The 17,816-nt window shown below is 40.4% G+C and overlaps 1 pseudogene; it reads right to left on the reverse strand.

Moving 5' to 3' along the window:
* The window catches only part of LOC141271420 (uncharacterized), a 101,222-nt pseudogene that overhangs the window by 12,315 nt on the left and 71,091 nt on the right, over positions 1-17,816 (reverse strand).

Genomic DNA, 17,816 nt, shown 5'->3' on the forward strand with positions numbered 1-17,816 from the left:
GGAGCAGAGCCGTGTGTGTACGAGGTGTACGGAGCAGAGCCGCGTGTGTACGAGGTGTATGGAGCAGAGCCGCGCGTGTACGAGGTGTATGGAGCGGAGCCGCGTATGTGCGAGGTGTATGGAGCGGAGCCGCGAGTGTACGAAGTGTACGGAGCCGCGTGTGTACGAGGCGTACGGAGCGGAGCCGCGCGTGTACGAGGCGTACGGAGCGGAGCCGCGCGTGTACGAGGCGTACGGAGCGGAGCCGCGCGTGTACGAGGCGTACGGAGCGGAGCCGCGCGTGTGCGGGGCGTACGGAGCGGAGCCGCGCGTGTGCGGGGCGTACGGAGCGGGGCCGCGCGTGTACGGGGCGTACGGAGCGGAGCCACGCGTGTACGGAGCGGAGCCATGTGTACGAGGCGTACGGAGCGGAGCCATGTGTACGAGGCGTACGGAGCGGAGCCGCGTGTGTACGGAGCGGAGCCGCGTGTGTACGAGGTGTGCAGAGCGGAGCCGTGTGTGTACGAGGTGTACAGAGTGGAGCCGCGCATGTACGAGGTGTACGGAGCAGAGCCATGTGTACGAGTTGTACGGAGCTGAGCCACGTGTGTACAAGGTGTGCGGAGCAGAGCCATGTGTGTACGAGGTGTACAGAGCTGAGCCGCGTGTGTACGGAGCGGAGCCATGTGTACGAGGTGTACGGACCAGAGCCGTGTGTGTACGAGGTGTACGGACTGGAGCCGCGTGTGTACAGGGTGTACAGAGCGGATCCGTGTGAACGAGGTGTACGGAGCGGATCCTTGTGTATGAGGTGTACGGAGTGAAGCCATGTGTGTACGGAGCGGAGCTGCATGTGTACGAGGCATATGGAGCGGAGCAGTGAGTGTACGGAGCGGAGCCGCGTGTATACGAGGCATATGGAGCGGAGCCGCGTGTGTACGAGGTGTACGGAGCAGACCCGCGCGTGTACGAAGCGTACAGAGCGGATCCGCTGGTTTTGGCTCCCACTCCTGAGAAAAAATACTGACCAAATACTGATAGAGGGGCCATTGCTTAAAATGGGGTCATTTTAAGTGTTTTTCTGCTGTCCTGGCATCTTCAGGGCTCTGCTAATGTCAACTGCAAACTATTCTAGCAAAATCTGTGCGCCAAAAGCCAAATAGTGCTCCTTCCTTCTGAGAATTGACGTGCGGCCAAACAGTAGGTTCTGACAACATATGGGGCATCACCACATTAGTGAACAATTATGCAATAAATTGTGGAGTCTAGCTTCACCTAACAGCCCAAACAGCAGTCTTTTTTAACACATATGGGGTTATTATCTTGTTTGGGAGAAATTGTGTAACAAATTATGAAGTCTGTTTTCTCCTGTTATCCATTGTGAAAATTACAAATTTGGGGCAAAAACAACATTTTAGAGGAAAAAATAATAATAATCGTTTTCACATCCACATTTTAAAACGTTTTGTGAACCAATTATGAGAGCAAATGCTCAGCAATCCCCTAGATGAATTCCATGATGGGTTTAGTATCCAAAAATTGACATTACATCCAGTCCTGACCAACCTTCACACGCACTTCCTCCCCGCTCCACTTATGACAACCTCCTGCCTGATGCAAGAAACATTGTGCCAGATGACCAGATGATGCATGTCGTTCCCAAGTGGTGGACCCCCATCCATCAACTACTGATGACCTACCCTCTGAAAAAGGGCAGACAACCCCTTTTATGTCCCACTCAGTCCTATGTACCCCCACATGTAAAACAGTGATGTCTCGGAGTACAGATAATGCAGTAGATGTGACCTGCAGTCCTATGTAACACCACAGATATCACAGCGATACCTTTGTGAGTACAGATAGCAGTAATAGCTATCCTCTGGACCACACTGCTTGCTCGTTTTTCCTGAGCTCGGCATGTGCTGCTATGTGCTGGGCTGGTGAGGGTAAGGCAGAATCAGTGAGTGATGAAACCGGACTGTGTTTCAAAACCACAGATCTTCATAATTTTTGCACTAGGTCAACCCAAAATCACAAGTTGATCACATATCATGTGAACATCTTTACCTTGCACCTCAAATATCTCAGATTCGAAACTTTGTGATGCTGCAATAGTGCAAATCTGTGTGGGCAAATCTCAATGTGGGCAACATTCTGCATGGTTGAATTTCCATGTGGCCAATTTTCTTTTGGGCATTCATCACTGTAAGCATTTTTCCTTTGGCCATTTTTCATTGAACCGGCTGTCCCACGTATCTGGTGGTAGTGTGTCCCTTAGAAAATAAATAATTATTCTTCAATATAAAAGACCTGTTAGAATGAATTGTTTTTGGTGATGTGATAGTCTCTCATCAAATGAAAGCTATATTTCTCTATACAGGCTAAAGCAATTTTGTGTGCAATATTAGAATACATAGCAGACACATCTAATGTAATGAATTTGTAGGTGTCACACCACTTAATCTCTTGGAGAAGACCAATAAGCTGTTTGGAATCCCTTTCGAATGCATGGTTTTGCATTATCTTATCAATAGAGTATGAGAGATTGCTCATTAGGGAGCCAGTCACAAAATAATAGGTCTGCCAGGTGGGTTTACAAGATTTTTATGGAGTTTTGGAAAATGGTTAAAAATGGAGTGGTGGTGCAACTCATAATTTGAAACCTTTTTTCATTTGTGTTAAAAATATTAAATAAAAAAAAAATATTAATGAGTGAATTGTATTGAGAATGTATTCGTGGCAGAGGATCAATGGATGTAAATTGATAGTATTCAAAATCAGATAGGATACCTAGAATGTGTTTTCTCCTTTCCTACACTCTCAAAACACATCTTCCATTCATCTCCTTATTGTTAAATAAGAACAGGACACAATTTTTATTTCTCATTTTAATTTCTTCAAGTCTTTAAATATTTTTTTTTTATATTTAGCTCAATTATTTCATTTTTTTAATTAATATTTTGTATTATTTTTTTAATGTTCATTTTATTTTTATTTTTTTTATTCCACAATTCATTAGATATTAAGTCATAATATAATATGAACTGTTTTAGTAATGAAATTAAGTACATTTCCTAAAACCAAAAACCAATACAAATAACAAACAATTTATATTGTTAGCACTTTCATCTTCCAGTGTTTCCCCCTCCCTTTTATCTTCTCTTTTTTTTCTTCCTTCTTCCTTTTTCTCTTTTTTTTATCCCTTTTTTCATGAATTTTAATTGCAATGACAATGAATGAATCACTCACACCCCATGTTGGCGTTTATTCCTTGACAATATTATTTGAGTTTTCACACTATTTAAAGACTCTTATGTGTACCTGTATACAATCTCTGGTTCTCCTGAAGAAAAAGTTGGATCGCTTCGAAATGCGAAGAGAATAAATTGTACTGTGATTACTGACATTTGATTTAACTCCTTGATTTGACATACATCAGCAGCACAGGAGACCCACTACATTCCAATTATCCAGATTATATGATCATAATTGGGTCATCATAATATTGAGAAACTGCCTTGCACACTCGGAGGCCCCATGGAGATCTCCCTGACTCAAGTTATGAAAATCATGTCTGTTTTATCCAAAAATTCTAGTTTCTTTTTCAGAAAAATTGTAAATTTTCTGTTCAAGGGCTTTAACACTAATTATATCTGTCCTATTGCATGCCATAAAAAAGGTTTCAACTTCTCTCCCTTGGCGCAATGCTGTAATTTCTCCTTAATTAATTACATTATCCTGTAAAATAGGCACTGGGATTTCCATCAGAATGTTATGGGTGGTCATGGTATGTGTACAAGGGTAGAAGTCAAACAGTCCAATTATCAAGATAATCTATAAGGGCTTTCTTTATGTATCCATATTTGTTTTATACTGTTTTACCTTGTATGCGTGTCTTTTATTTATTAAATTTTTTATTGTTTTGTAAGCACTATATTTTTTTTCTTATGTTAAATGTAAAATTAAGTGGTAATTTAATAAGTTTGTTTCTTGTTGCTCTAAAAATGTACCCACGACCTCTAAAAGGGAAAGCATAACCTATTGCCTATCAAAACGGAGAGTAGGGGCAGCATGAAGTGTGATGTGGATGTGTGAACTGGCTACTGGGTCTACATAGCTAATTGTGAGCCTATTGCGATATGTGAGTGGATGAATGAATGTGAGAAGTGGGAGTACCTCTTTCCAGGTGCATCCGAGTCTCGGATGCAATGAGTGGGTGGTCTTCTTGAAGGCTCAGGTTATTGAGAAAGTATTTAAAATCAAAGTATCTGAAAAGCAAATAACATGTTTATTGGTGTCTAGAAAAGGGAATAATTTCCCAATGGTGGGGAAAGAAACTGCCATACTTAGCACTGAAAGTGAATTTAAAAAAAATTGATCCCACCAATTTTTCCTACAAAGAAGGAATGTATCATATATGTAAATAGCAATTTTCAATATGAACTTATTATTATATTGTAGATAAGTGAAAGACGTTTCTACAGATATGCAGATTGTGGTTTGAAAATTAGAAGTTAGATAGAGCAAATAGGAGGATATGTTGTTTTTTTTGTTCCAGGGCCTGTGTGAACGCTCCCTAATATCTACCTGAAACCCTACAATATATAAACATATTACAACCTAAAAAATCCTCATATAGTGTATAATTGCTCCCATTATATCCTAAGAAGAATATTAACCCCTTTACCCCAGGGCCATTTTCCATTTATGTGTTTTAATTTTTTGCTCCCCTTCCCAGAGCCATAACTTTTTATTTTATTTTTAGGTCAATATGGCCATGTGAGGGCTTACTTTTTGCAGGATATGTTGTAATTTTGAACGCCATCATTGGTTTTACCATATTGCGTACTGGAAAACAGGAAAAAAATTCCAAGTGAGGTGAAATTGCAAAAAAAGTTCAATACTACAATTGTTTTTTTTCTTTGTTTTTTTTTACCATGTTCATTAAAAGCTAAAACTGACCTTCCATTTTGATTCTCCAGGTAATTACGAGTTTGTAGATACCAAACAAGTATAGGGTAATTTTTATTTAAGTGGTGAAAAAAGAATCCAAACTTTGTTAAAAAAAAAAAGTTGCCATTTTCCAAGACCCATAGTGTCTCAATTTTTTGGGATCCGGGGCAGGGTGAGGGCTTATTTTTTGCGTGCCGAGCTGAAATTTTTATTGATACTATTTGGGGGCAGATCTGATGTTTTGATCGCCTGTTTGCAATTTATTGCAATGTTGCGGAGGCCAAAAAACACCGTAATTCTGGCATTTAAACAATTAAAAGCACACATATTTGGTATCGCCGCGTCCGGAACGACCTGACCTATAACATTGTCCCAATAGTTAACCCCTTCAGTGAACACAGTAAAAAAAAAAAAAAGCGAAGCAAAAACAATGCTTTATCATCATACTGCCAAACAAAAAATGGAATAACACGCGATCAAAAAGACAAAAAACAAGCCGCCGTACAGCTCCATCATCCGAAAAATCAAAAAGTTGTAGCTCTCAGAATAAAGCGATGCAAAAAAATAATTTTTTCTATAAAATAGCTTTTATTGTGTAAAAGAGCCAAAACATAGAAAAATGATATGTGGTACAGCTGTAAACGTACTGACCCGAAGAATAAAGCTACCTTATCAATTCTTATCAATTCTACCACATGCGGAGCAGAATAAAAAAATGTAAAAAAACACAATTCCTGAATTGTTGGTTTTTGTTTATTCTGCCTCTCAAAAATCGGAATAGAAAGTGATCAAAAAATATCACGTGCCTGAAAATGGAACCAATAAAAACGTCAACTCATCCCGCAAAAAACAACCCGTCACATGACTCTGTCGGACAAAATATGGAAAAATTATAGCTCTCAAAATATGGTGATGCAAAAACTAGTCTTTGCAAAAAAGAGTCTTTTAGTGTGTGACAGCTGTCAATCATAAAAATCCGATCTGAATCTGGAATCGCTGTAATTGCACCGACCCGAAGAATAAAGTCGTCTAATCACTTATACCGCACTAGGAACGGCGTAAAAAATAATGCTAGGGCTGGGGTTGGGGTTGGTGCTAGGGTTAGGGTTGGGGTTGTTTTTTTTTTTTCAAAAGTAAAAAAAAAAAAAGACGATATGGCAACTAGTGTTGAGCGCAAGTGCTCGCTACTTGAGTTTGCATCGGGTGCTTGGGTATGCATGGAGTATCGTGGGTGCAGAGTGACATGCTCGAGTCTCCGCCCCATATGCTTCACGGCCAAAAAAAACCTCGCGGGGATTGCCTGCCATGCATGAGCGATCCCCGCATGTTTTTTTGGGGGAGTCTAATAACCATGAAACATGCGAGTGGGGACTCGAGCATGTCACTTGAGCACCCTTGATACATGGTGCATACCTGAGTACCCAATGCAAACTCAAGTAGCGAACACTTGCGCTCAAGACTAATTACAACTTATTCAATATGATGACCTAATGTTATCAAATTCTGTGTTGTACCTCTGGGTTCAAAATGTTCACTATACCCCTTGATAAAATCCTTGAAGGGTGTAGTTTCCAAAATGGGGTCACTTGTGGGAGGTTTCCACTGTTTAGGCACATCAGGGGCACATCCGCTAATTATTCAAGCAAATTTTACAATCAAAAAGTCAAATGGCGCTCCTTCCCTTCCGAACCCTGCCGTGCGCCCAAACAGTGGTTTTCCCCCACATATGGGGTATCTGCTTACTCAGGAGAAATTGCACAACAAACTGCATGGTGCAATTTCTCCTGTTACCCTTATAAAATTGCAAAAGTGGGGGCTGAAAAACATTTTTGTGGGAAAAATGTGAAAATTTTATTTTTACGGCTCAGTGTTATAAACTTCTGTGAAGCACCTGGGGGTTCAAGGTGCTCACCACACATCTAGATAAGTTCCCTGAGGGGTCTAGTTTCCAAAATGGTGTCACTTGTGGGGGGTTTCCACTGTTTAGGCACATCAGGGGCTCCCCAAATGCAACATGGCGTCTGCTAATTATTCAAGCAAATTTTACATTCAAAAAGTCATATGGCGCTCCTTCCCTTCCGAGCCCTGCCGTGCATCCAAACAGTGGTTTTTCCCCACATATGGGGTATCTGCGTGCCCAGGAGAAATTGCACAACAAATTTTGGGGTCCATTTTTTCCTGTTACCCCTGCGAAAATAAAAAAAATTGGGTCTAAAGTAACATTTTTGTGAAAAAAATTAAATGTTAATTTTTTTCTTCCGCATTCCAAAAATTCCTGTGAAGCACCTGAATGGTTAATAAAGTTCTTGAATGAGGTTTTGAGCACCTTGAGGGGTGTGGTTTTTAGAATGGTATCACTTTTGGGTATTTTATGTCATAAAGACCCCTCAAAGTGACTTCAAATATGATGTGTTCCCTAAAAAAAATGGTTTTGTAAATTTTGTTGGAAAAATGAGAAATCGCTGGTCATCTTTTAACTCTTATGGCTCCCCAATAAAAAAAAATGTTGGTTCCAAAATTGTGCTGATGTAAAGTAGACATGTGGGAAATGTTATTTATTAACTATTTTGTGTGACATATCTCTCTGATTTAAGGGCATCAAAATTCAAATTTTGAAAATTGCTAAATTTTCAAAAGTTTCGCCAAATTTCTGTTTTTTTCACAAATAAATGCAAGTGAAATTGAAGAAATGTTACCACTATCATGAAGTACAGTATGTCACTAAAAAACAAACTCAGAATCAGTGGGATCCATTGAAGCGTTCCAGAGTAATTACCTCATAAAGTGACAGTGGTCAGAATTGTAAAAATTGGCGTGGTCATTAACGTGCAAACCACCTTGGGTTGTAAAGGGGTTAAAAGGAAGAAGAGAATGGTGAGGAGAACAATCAATGGGCCAGGACTTCTGGCATAGATATAAATGCATTAATTATCCTTGATGGCTTCAAGGAGATATAAGACATGCTGTCAACTAATTCATTTTGTTGTTTGTTATATCTGTTATACCAATTAAGTATGTGAATAGAGTTGTTATAGACCCAGTGTGCGTACGAGCACCCTTACCTCTCTATGTACCAGATTAGATGTATGGTATGTATTTATGTTTTGAAAAATCAAATAAAAATGATGTTGAAGTAAAAAACAAACTAAACTAAAGGCCCAAGAGTTAAAATAACGTAAAATTTATAGAAAAGACTTGAAACTAATGAATTCATTGAGAACATGTGGTGTGGCTGTATTAAGGGTAACGATCAACCTAGTCTCCATTTGGAGAGGTTTCTGATCACCACCTCTAATACCTAACTAGCCATGGTCTATTCCCTGTACTATAAGGCCCTTCGGGTTGCAATTATGATGATCACAAAAGTGTCTGGGGATAGTTTTACGTTAAGTCCTGGCAATTCATTGAATTTTTTATATCCCCAACATGATCCTGTACGTGTCGCGTACCTTTAAAGTCCAGGTGGTCATTCATATAAGGTTACACAGACAGGTGGCATGATATATAGCAGCTTCTGTATTAAAGGTAATATGATGAACTATTTTAAAGTTTTTATTCACTGCTGAATTAAAGTATTTTTGCATACAGAGCATCTCTTGCATGGAAAAGAGCCCAAAGCTGGACCCTTACTATTAAATAGGAAACGATTTGTCTTCAGGGGAACATAATGACTTTTAGTAAGAATATCTCCCAAATTGCATGATCTGCGCCATTTCATTATTGGGCCCTTTGTTAATTGGTGTTTTAGATCTTTATCCGTTAGGAGAATAGCCCAATGTTTAGAGAGAATCTGATTCATTTGGATTCTATTGGAAATAAGGTTAATAATATAATGAGGTTTCATATCCATATTGGATTGTTGTTTTTTTTATTGTTAATTGACTTGTAGACTAGGAGAGATTGTCTATTGGAGTTTGTAGCTCTTTCAAACCCTTTCTTAATATCGTTGTATTTATACTCTCTCTTTAAATCCCAGGGTTAGGTCTTCCTCTTGTTGATGAAAAGTTTTATCATCTGAGCAGATACTGCTGGCCCTAAGAAATTAACTAAGGCTATGGGCACACAAAGCGTTTTTGATGCGTTTTCGTTGGAAACACTACAAAAACGCTTGTTAACAGGTCTGCCAGCTATAGCAATGGTAATCCTGAAGTGCTGTGCACATGATACGGAAATTTCGGCTCGGGACTACCATTGCGGAAAAAAACGCAGCATGACCATTAAGCCCAGCATTTCCAGAGCGTTTCCTGCCCATTGACTTTAATTGAAATGCAGCAAATCTGCAAGTATAATATTTATACTTACAGATTTGCTAAGTTTCAATTAAATCCAATGGGCGGGAAACGGTCTGGAAAAGCGCTGCGGGTGGTACCCGGTTGGCAGAGGAGGACTACCACTCCTATCACCCATCCGCCACTCCCGCTGATAACAGTAAGTTATAAGTAGTTCTCCTCAGCAGAGTCGGGAACCACCGGCAGTGAAAAAAGAAAAAAAAAATCCATATACTCACCTGTCTGGTGCCCCCCCGATGTCCTCCTGGTCCCCGGTGATGTTTTCTCCCCGGCGGTATACTGCTGTGCTGCCAGGACCTGCAGTCACGTGAGCGATCAGCTGATTGCTCACGTGACCTCCCCGTGGGAACATTCTCAAGAATGGTGTTAAGCTCACCGGAGCTGATCAGCTGATGAACCCCAGTGACCTCCTGCAGCAATGTATACTGATAGGCGTGATTTTACACTCCTCTCAGTATACAGTGCTGTTTTTTACAGCAGTGACATCAGTTATTGCTGATGTCACTGCTGTAGAAGTGACCCGGATCACTGAGGGACAATTAGCGGTAATCATGGACTGCGTTGTTGACGGAGGACAGGTGAAGAATATGGTTGTTTGTTATTTTACATTTTTTTCAAGAGACGAGGGATTCGGGGACTGAGAGGGTAATAAAAAATTTTTTAGAACCATGTGCTTTTTATTTCATTAAAATACTTTATTCTGGCCGTTTTTTATTGAAAAAGCGGCGACCATTTTACTACGCTGTTAGTAATGAGGGCGTCTTATAGACGCCCTCCATTGCTAACCTGGGCTTCATGTCAGCCACCAATACAAGACTGACGTGAACCCCAACCCCATTACCCCACTGTCTATTTGACTATCACAGAACAGGGCAGTGGGAAGAGCGAGGCTAGTCGCCAGATTTGGCACATCTTATGGATGCGCCATTTCTGGGACTGCTGAGGGGTGATATTAATAGACGTGGAGGGAGCTAGTATTCATGGCCCCTTCCCTGGCTATTAATATCAGCCAGCAGCTGTCTGTTTAGCCTTTTCTGGTTAGATTTTATAGGGGGACCCCACGTCAATTTTTTTCTGGGGTCTCCCTGTAATCTAGCCAGTAAAGGCTAAGCAAACAGCTGTGGGCTGATATTAATAGCCAGGGATAGGGCCATGAATACTAGCTCCCTCCACGTCTATTAATATCAAACATTGTTCGCTAATGGCCCCCTCCTCAGCTACTAATATCAGCCTCCAGCGGTTGGCTTTCCCTCTGCTGGTTATAAAAATGAAGCAGGAGCCCACGCCACTTTTTTAAAAAAATTTTAGGCTCTGTGCCCACGATCCGGACATAGTAGCGCTTTGGGCGCATATTTTTTGCTGAGTCCAAAATGTTGCATTCTATTGAACGCACATAAATCCACATGTGTTCACTGAACCATGCAAATTTATCGCTTTCAATACATTCTAGTGGTCAAATTTCTGTTATGGAGACTAGCGACTCCGAAAAAGAATTTGACATGCTGTGGTCCTGAAATACGTGTGGCATGTCAGTGTCCACGGGTGATTCGCAGCCTCTGTTGCACACAAAGCGGACATGGGATTTCTAGAGATCCCATCCACTATGTTGTAACATCTGGACGCTGAGGGTTTGATGCTGTATAAACACGCAGTGTCAAACCTGCAGTGGCTCATGATCGTGGCCACGTACCCAAATTCACCCAAAGCATGTCAATTTCTGTAGCGGACACGCTAGTCTCCGCTGCAGATTTTGACTGATTGAAGTGTCATTATATGCGGAGGATTCACATGTACCGACAACAAAAGTGAGGCATTAGAACACCGCGTTTTGGATGCAGCAACAATACCCTGCATCCAAAGCGCTGCTGAGTGCTGATCGGGGGGACGTAGCAGCTAACGAAACACCTGTGAGCTGTTAACAATGGCCAGGGACCATGTTCGCAAATGGCACCTTCCCAGGCTAAAACTAGCAGCTCACAGCTGCTGCGTAAATTACATGAATAGAAATGCTAATAAGATTGGGTGAATGGGATTAGCTGACACCTAGCTCTTTTGTTTGGTGATGACAAGGTGTCAATCAGACCTTTTCATCACCAAACCTAATTACAGTAAAGTAAAAAGTTAAATATACACAGAGCAAACACTTTATTTGAAATCCAACAGACACATTCTTTAAAGAAGTTGTCCGGTACTTTTTTTAAATTGCCCAATATATTCAGCATGTGTGAATAAGTATATTTGTAAATACCTTGTGTTGCTGATAATGCCTGTGAGTGGCGCTATCGGTGGCCGCTCACAGGCATCACGTGACCCCGCTCTGACGTCACGACAAGTGAGGTGTGACTCAGCGCTGGGGTCCCCGCGGTGGCTGCTGGGTTGTGGGCGGGGTTATTCCCCGAGTCACACCCAGCATCCAGGTGTAACGCAGGGGAATAACCCAGTCCACAACCCAGCAGCCACCGGTGGAACGTGGAAGAGGGACCCTCAGCTGCATCCTGGACTTGCCGTGACATCAGCAGATGTCAGCGCCAGCTGCAGCCGGGGGCCACGTGATGCTCTGGAGTGGCCAGTGATAGCGCCGCTCACAGGCATTATCTGCAACACAGGGTACTTACGCCCACATGCTGAATACATTGGGCAACACCGGACAACCCCTTTAATCATTTAAATTAACCAATATACTCACCCCAGTTATGACAGTAATCCAAGGGTTTAAGCAATGTCCCACCAAATAACTTTATTTAGCTCCAAAAAGCATTCATTTATGTACAAAAACGCTTCAAAAACCCACATCAAAAAACGCATCACAAATGCGTCAAAAATGCAACAAAATTCCGTCAAAACCGTGCTTTTTTTCCGCAGTGTTTTTCCTGCCAAGAAGATGCAGAAACGCTCAGGAAATTTCTGCTTCAAATCCTGATTGTGCGCACATAGCCTATTGGTTGCTGTGCTCTTGTGAAAAATATCAGTCCCTAGGGTGCCATTATCTCTTCTTGTAATCAATACATTCAAGTACTTCACTTCTAGCTTACTATATTTCCAGGTCAATCTAATATTAAGATCATTGTTATTAAGATGGGTTAGAAACTCCTCCAAATAGGACGTAGAGCCCTGCCAGATGAAAAACACATCATCTGTATAACGCGACCTCGAGATGAGGCATTGATGGCCAGGTGTGTTAAGGACAACATCCCTATCCCACTGCCCCAGGAAAAGATTGGCATGAGGGCACACCAGTTGCCCCCATCGTCATTCCCAGGAGCTGTAGGAAGGGGCGGTCCTTGAACACAAAAAATGTATGAGTCAATACAAAAGGCAATAGGAACATAATGAACTCCTATCAATTCCTGATCTGGATTATTCATTTTAAGAAAAAAATTGGCAGCTCTCATACTCTCATCCCGTAGTTGTGATGTATAGACGTGACATGGAGTCCCTGTACACATGTGACCATCAGCATATCCCCATCCAACTGTAACCCATCTACACACGTGGTCAAAATTGTTGGTACCCTTCGTTTAATGAGGGAAAAACCCACAATGGTCACAGAAATAACTTGAATCTGACAAAGTAATAAATTAAAAATCTTTGAAAATGAGCAAATAAAAGTCAGTCATTGCTTTTCTGCTTCCACAGAATTTAAAAAAAAAAAAATTAAACTCATGAAATAGGCCTGGACAGAAATGATGGTACTCTTAACTTAATATTTTGTTGAACAACCTTTTGAGGCAATCACTGCAATCAAACGATTCCTGTAACTGTCAATGACACTTCTGCACCTCTCGACAGGTATTTCGGCCCACTCCTCATGAGCAAACTGCTCCAGTTGTCTCGTGTTTGAAGGTTGCCTTTAGGTCAGGGCTCATAGAAGGCCACTTCAGAATAGTCGAATGTTTTCCTCTTAGCCATTCTTGGGTCTTTTTAGCTGTGTGTTTTGGGTCATTATCCTGTTGTAAGACCCATGACCTGCGACTGAGACCAAGCTTTCTGACACTGGGCAGCACATTTCTCTCTAGAATCCCTTGATAGTCTTGAGATTATTATTTTTTTTTAATTCTGTGGAAGCAGGGTTGAAAAGCAATGTCGGACTTTCATTTTTTCTTTTTCATAGATTTTTAATTTATTATTGTTTTTGTCAGATTCAAATTATTTCTGTGACCATCGTGGGTTTTTCTTTCATTAAACGAGGGCTACCAACAATTTTGACCACGTGTGTAATCTTCTGAGAATGTTAGTTGTATCCCTAATATAGGGAGCTTCCACACATTTCTTTAGATAGTGATCAATGTATCTGCAAATTGGCTCACAAAGACCCCCGGACCCCTGACACTATGGGTCTGCAGGGTGGATTCTGGGGATCCTTGTAAACCTTCGTCAGGAGATAGAAGGTTGTTATGTGATTGGATGTTCTTGGATAAGGCAATCTCTCAGTTTGGGTGAAATTACTGCTCTAGTATATCAATGAGTTCCAATTTATATACTGTATCTGTATTAGATTATATGTCAAACCTTCATAGCAGAGAGGAGAATTAAGTTATCTAAATACCTCCGTCTTGTACATCTGTATTGGCCATAGTACTATGTTTCCACCCTTGTCCGCCCTCTTGATGACAATATCTCTATAACATTTAAGTTCGCTGATGGCACTTCTTTGTGAGTGCGTAACATTGTCACTATACATTTTCCCATCTAATGGAGAAAATTCTTCCTTTTTCCAATTTCACAAAGATTTCTACATATGGGCAGGTGGACAAGGGTGGAAAAAACTGTGAGCGCTGATACAGATACACGGGTAATCAAGGGTAACTTGGAAGGTCTTCCTCTTCATGCTGCGACCCTTTCTGCTAATGCGCCCTGAACCTGCAGAAGTGTGGGTGTGTGCCGCCTCACTATAGAGGATTAGTCGCAGAGCAGGTTTCATTTGTTTAATTCTCTTTACAATACTTAAAGAGCCCAGTTTTTTAATTCGCCACACCTAGTGACGAAGCCCAGAAAGTGAAACGCGCGTCAAGGTGCAGCAGGTCCACTACTGTGTTGTTCCCTGGTACAGACCCTGTTCACACTATTGCCTAAGTCATTAACACTTTGCATTATTTGCACTTGACTCGCTTATCTGTTTTGTGGCTGTTTATTTTCCTTCTGACTACCCCTGACTGAGTAGCATATGCTATTATGTCTATTTGACTATCACAGAACAAATGCAGCAGATCCTTTTGTAGTGCATCAAATTACATGTATATGCTGCTATGCCACATTCTGCGGCTGTCAATTTTGATTGACACATTGCCATTGTGTGTTATTTTTGTTTATTGCAGTTATTATGCTGCTAAATACAAATTAATATATAATTATACAAATTATATATGGTCTGAATTATATTCATGTAAGATTCGATGTACATAAAGCATGTGAATGTATTTACCATTATTAGCTCCATCTGCATTTTAGCTCATTGTTCTATGTATATTGTTTACTTACCCCTAGGTACATACAATTATCTCCATGGCGGACTGAGCTGTTGCCATAGGATATACCTAGAATATTATGATGGACTGTGATAGTTTCTACACAGCGCTGTGTCCTGTATTCTCAATGTTTTTTAGCTGACCACCATGCATTTATTTAGGTTTAATGTTTAATAAAGTTACTATTTTGATACCATAATACACCTCCCTTTTCCTGTTTTTTTTTTTTAAATCTATCTGTAGCTATTACTTCACATGGTACCGCTATAACGACATTGATTGATTGGTTTTTGGTCTATAATATATAAATATATAAGAGTAAAATATTCAATGCAGATGGAATATTGCTTTTTATTTGCTTTTTGGATAACAGATGTCTGTTAATAACTAATGTAAGGATTCACTCACTTTCCGGCAGCTGGTTAGCGTTCACACAGGTACAAAGTTCTTGTCTCAAAACAGAAAGGTTTAATTCAAGTCATAAACCTTCAGCAAATGATCAGAAATCAGCCTTTTTTTTCTGGCATACCAAGTGTAACAAAATAAACAAAACGATTGATGAAGCAGGTCTGCACTCTTTTAATCAGGTTCTGGCACTCTGACCAAGCATACCAGAGGTCTTTCCACCTCTACTCCTAGATTACATCTAAGGCAGCTGATCTGCCTTAAATAGGCCTTTTCAAGACCTGGAACTGAAGGTGAGGGAGCAGCCAATACCACCCAGTTCTTTCAGCTGCTCCTAAAACCTGGACCCATAAATCCGGGCCCATTAAAAAAAAAACCTTTCAGCACTGTATCTGCGTGAGCCTGCTTTGTGGGATTCACATCAAAGACTAGGGACTTCGGTGACACAAACAATACAGTCAGGACTTGTCCAGCTGCGACATTTCACTACATAATATTTTTCATATACGTTCTAAATTACTTTCGCTTTGTCATTTACTTGTCTATGTTGACTTTCTCTGTTACATGGATTCTTGTACAATTTATAATTTAAGGGTATGTGCACACAATCAGTGTTCACTTGCGCTGCGTTCAATCCGCAGCGGCCAGATGTTACAGCGAATTGGATGGGATTCATACAAATCCCATGTCCACTATGCGTCTGTGGCACACCCGCGGAAATTGACATGAGGCGCGTCTTTCCAGACCGCAGCATGTCAATTTCTCCAGCGGGTCGGCATGCAGGATTTCCCCATAGACCTAATCTCTATGGGGAAAGTCTGCAGATGAAAAAAATAAAAAAAAGAGGCTGGCGCTCATTTGCATGATGAGCGGAAGCCGGGGGCGGCGTGTCCGCAGCCTCGGGGCTGCAGCCGGCTCTGGATAGTCTGCACATACCCTAAATGTATTTCTTCTCCCCATGTGAGGTTTTTTTTTATGGTTAACTTAATATGATCTTAAATTAAAACCTCTCACTTTCTTTGTATGATAATGGCTTATCCCGTGTGAGATTTTTGATGTCCAAGAAGATGCCACCTCTGATGTCCAACTAAAAATATTTTCTGATTAAAACATTTCCCACATTCTGAACACGAATATGGCTTCTCCCCTGAGTGAGTTCTCTGATGTGTAAGAAGATTTGATTTTTCTGATTTCCCACATTCTGAACATAAATATGGCTTCTCCCCTGTGTGAATTCTCAGGTGTCTAACAAGCCTCGAGTTATCTACAAAACATTTTCCACATTCTGAACATGAAAATGGCTTCTTCCCTGTGTGAATTTTCTGATGTTTAATAAAATTTGATTTGTCTCTAAATCATTTACCACATTCTGAACATGAATATGGCTTCTCCCCTGTGTGACATCTCTTATGTTTAACAAGATGTAATTTAGCTGCAAAACATTTCCCAAATTCTGAACATGAATATGACTTCTCCCCTGAGTGAGTTCTCTGATGTGTAAGAAGATTTGATTTTTCTGTAAAACATTTACCACATTCTGAACATGAAAATGGCTTCTCCCCTGTGTGAAGTCTAAGATGTGTAATAATACGTGATTTGTCTTTAAAACATTTCTGACATTGTGGACATGAATAAGAGTTCTCCCCTGTGTGAACTTTCTGGTGCTTAACAAGATGTGATTTCATTTTAAAACAATTCCCACATTCTGAACATGAATATGGCTTCTCCTCTGTGTGAATTCTGTGGTGATGAACAAGATTTGACTTATCTGCAAAGCATTTCCCACATTCTGAACATGAATATGGCCTCTCCCCTCTGTGATTTTTCTGATGTCTAACAACATCTGATTTATCTCTAAAGCATTTCCCGCATTCTAAACATGAAAATGGCTTCTCCTCTCTGTGAATTCTCTGATGTCTAAGAACATTTGATTGATCTGTAAAACATTTCCCACATTCTGAACATGAATATGGCTTCTCCCCTGTATGACTTCTCTTATGTGTAACAAGATGTGATTTATCTACAAAACATTTCCCACATTCTGAACATGAATATGGCTTCTCGCCTGTGTGAAGTTTATGATGTCTAGCAAGATTTGATTTCTTTGAAAAACATTTACCACATTCTGAACATGAAAATAGCTTCTGTCCTGTATGAATTCTCTGTTTCACATTATTTGATTTATTTTCAAAACATTTTCCACATTCTGAACAAAATGGCTTCTCCTCTGTATGAATTTTCTCATGTTTATCAAGATATGTTTTCTGGTTACTATATTTCCCACACTGAACCCCTTTGTGACTTATTTTTCTTAATAGTCTGTGATGAATCAGAAGTTAGGACCTGTGTAAAAGCATCAGATGATAGATCTTTGCTGTGAAGGGATGATGGTACATCTGGAGTAACGGCATTCACTTCACTTATATCTTGGGTGATATCAAGGTCATCTGATTTAAAAACAGAAGAGGTCAGCTGTCCTTTTAATCCCTTGGTACAGTCATCTGCCAAGAATAAAACAAATTATTATTTTTAATAAACTATCCTTAAAAATTATATTCTTATAAAATGTCCATATAAATTGCAAGTTGGGCAGCATAATTCGATTATTCCATAAGAAAAAAACATTTCACAATATAACTGTAGACTTCAGCTCAGAGCATGGACAAGTAGAGTATGCTTGAGTTATTTTATTCATTATTCTTCCAAAATATTGAAATAATAAGCA

This window comes from Phyllobates terribilis, unplaced genomic scaffold (genome assembly GCF_046119375.1).
Source record: "Phyllobates terribilis strain yellow unplaced genomic scaffold, ASM4611937v1 Scaffold_5__5_contigs__length_657084704, whole genome shotgun sequence".
In the NCBI taxonomy this organism is placed as follows: Eukaryota; Metazoa; Chordata; class Amphibia; order Anura; family Dendrobatidae; genus Phyllobates; species Phyllobates terribilis.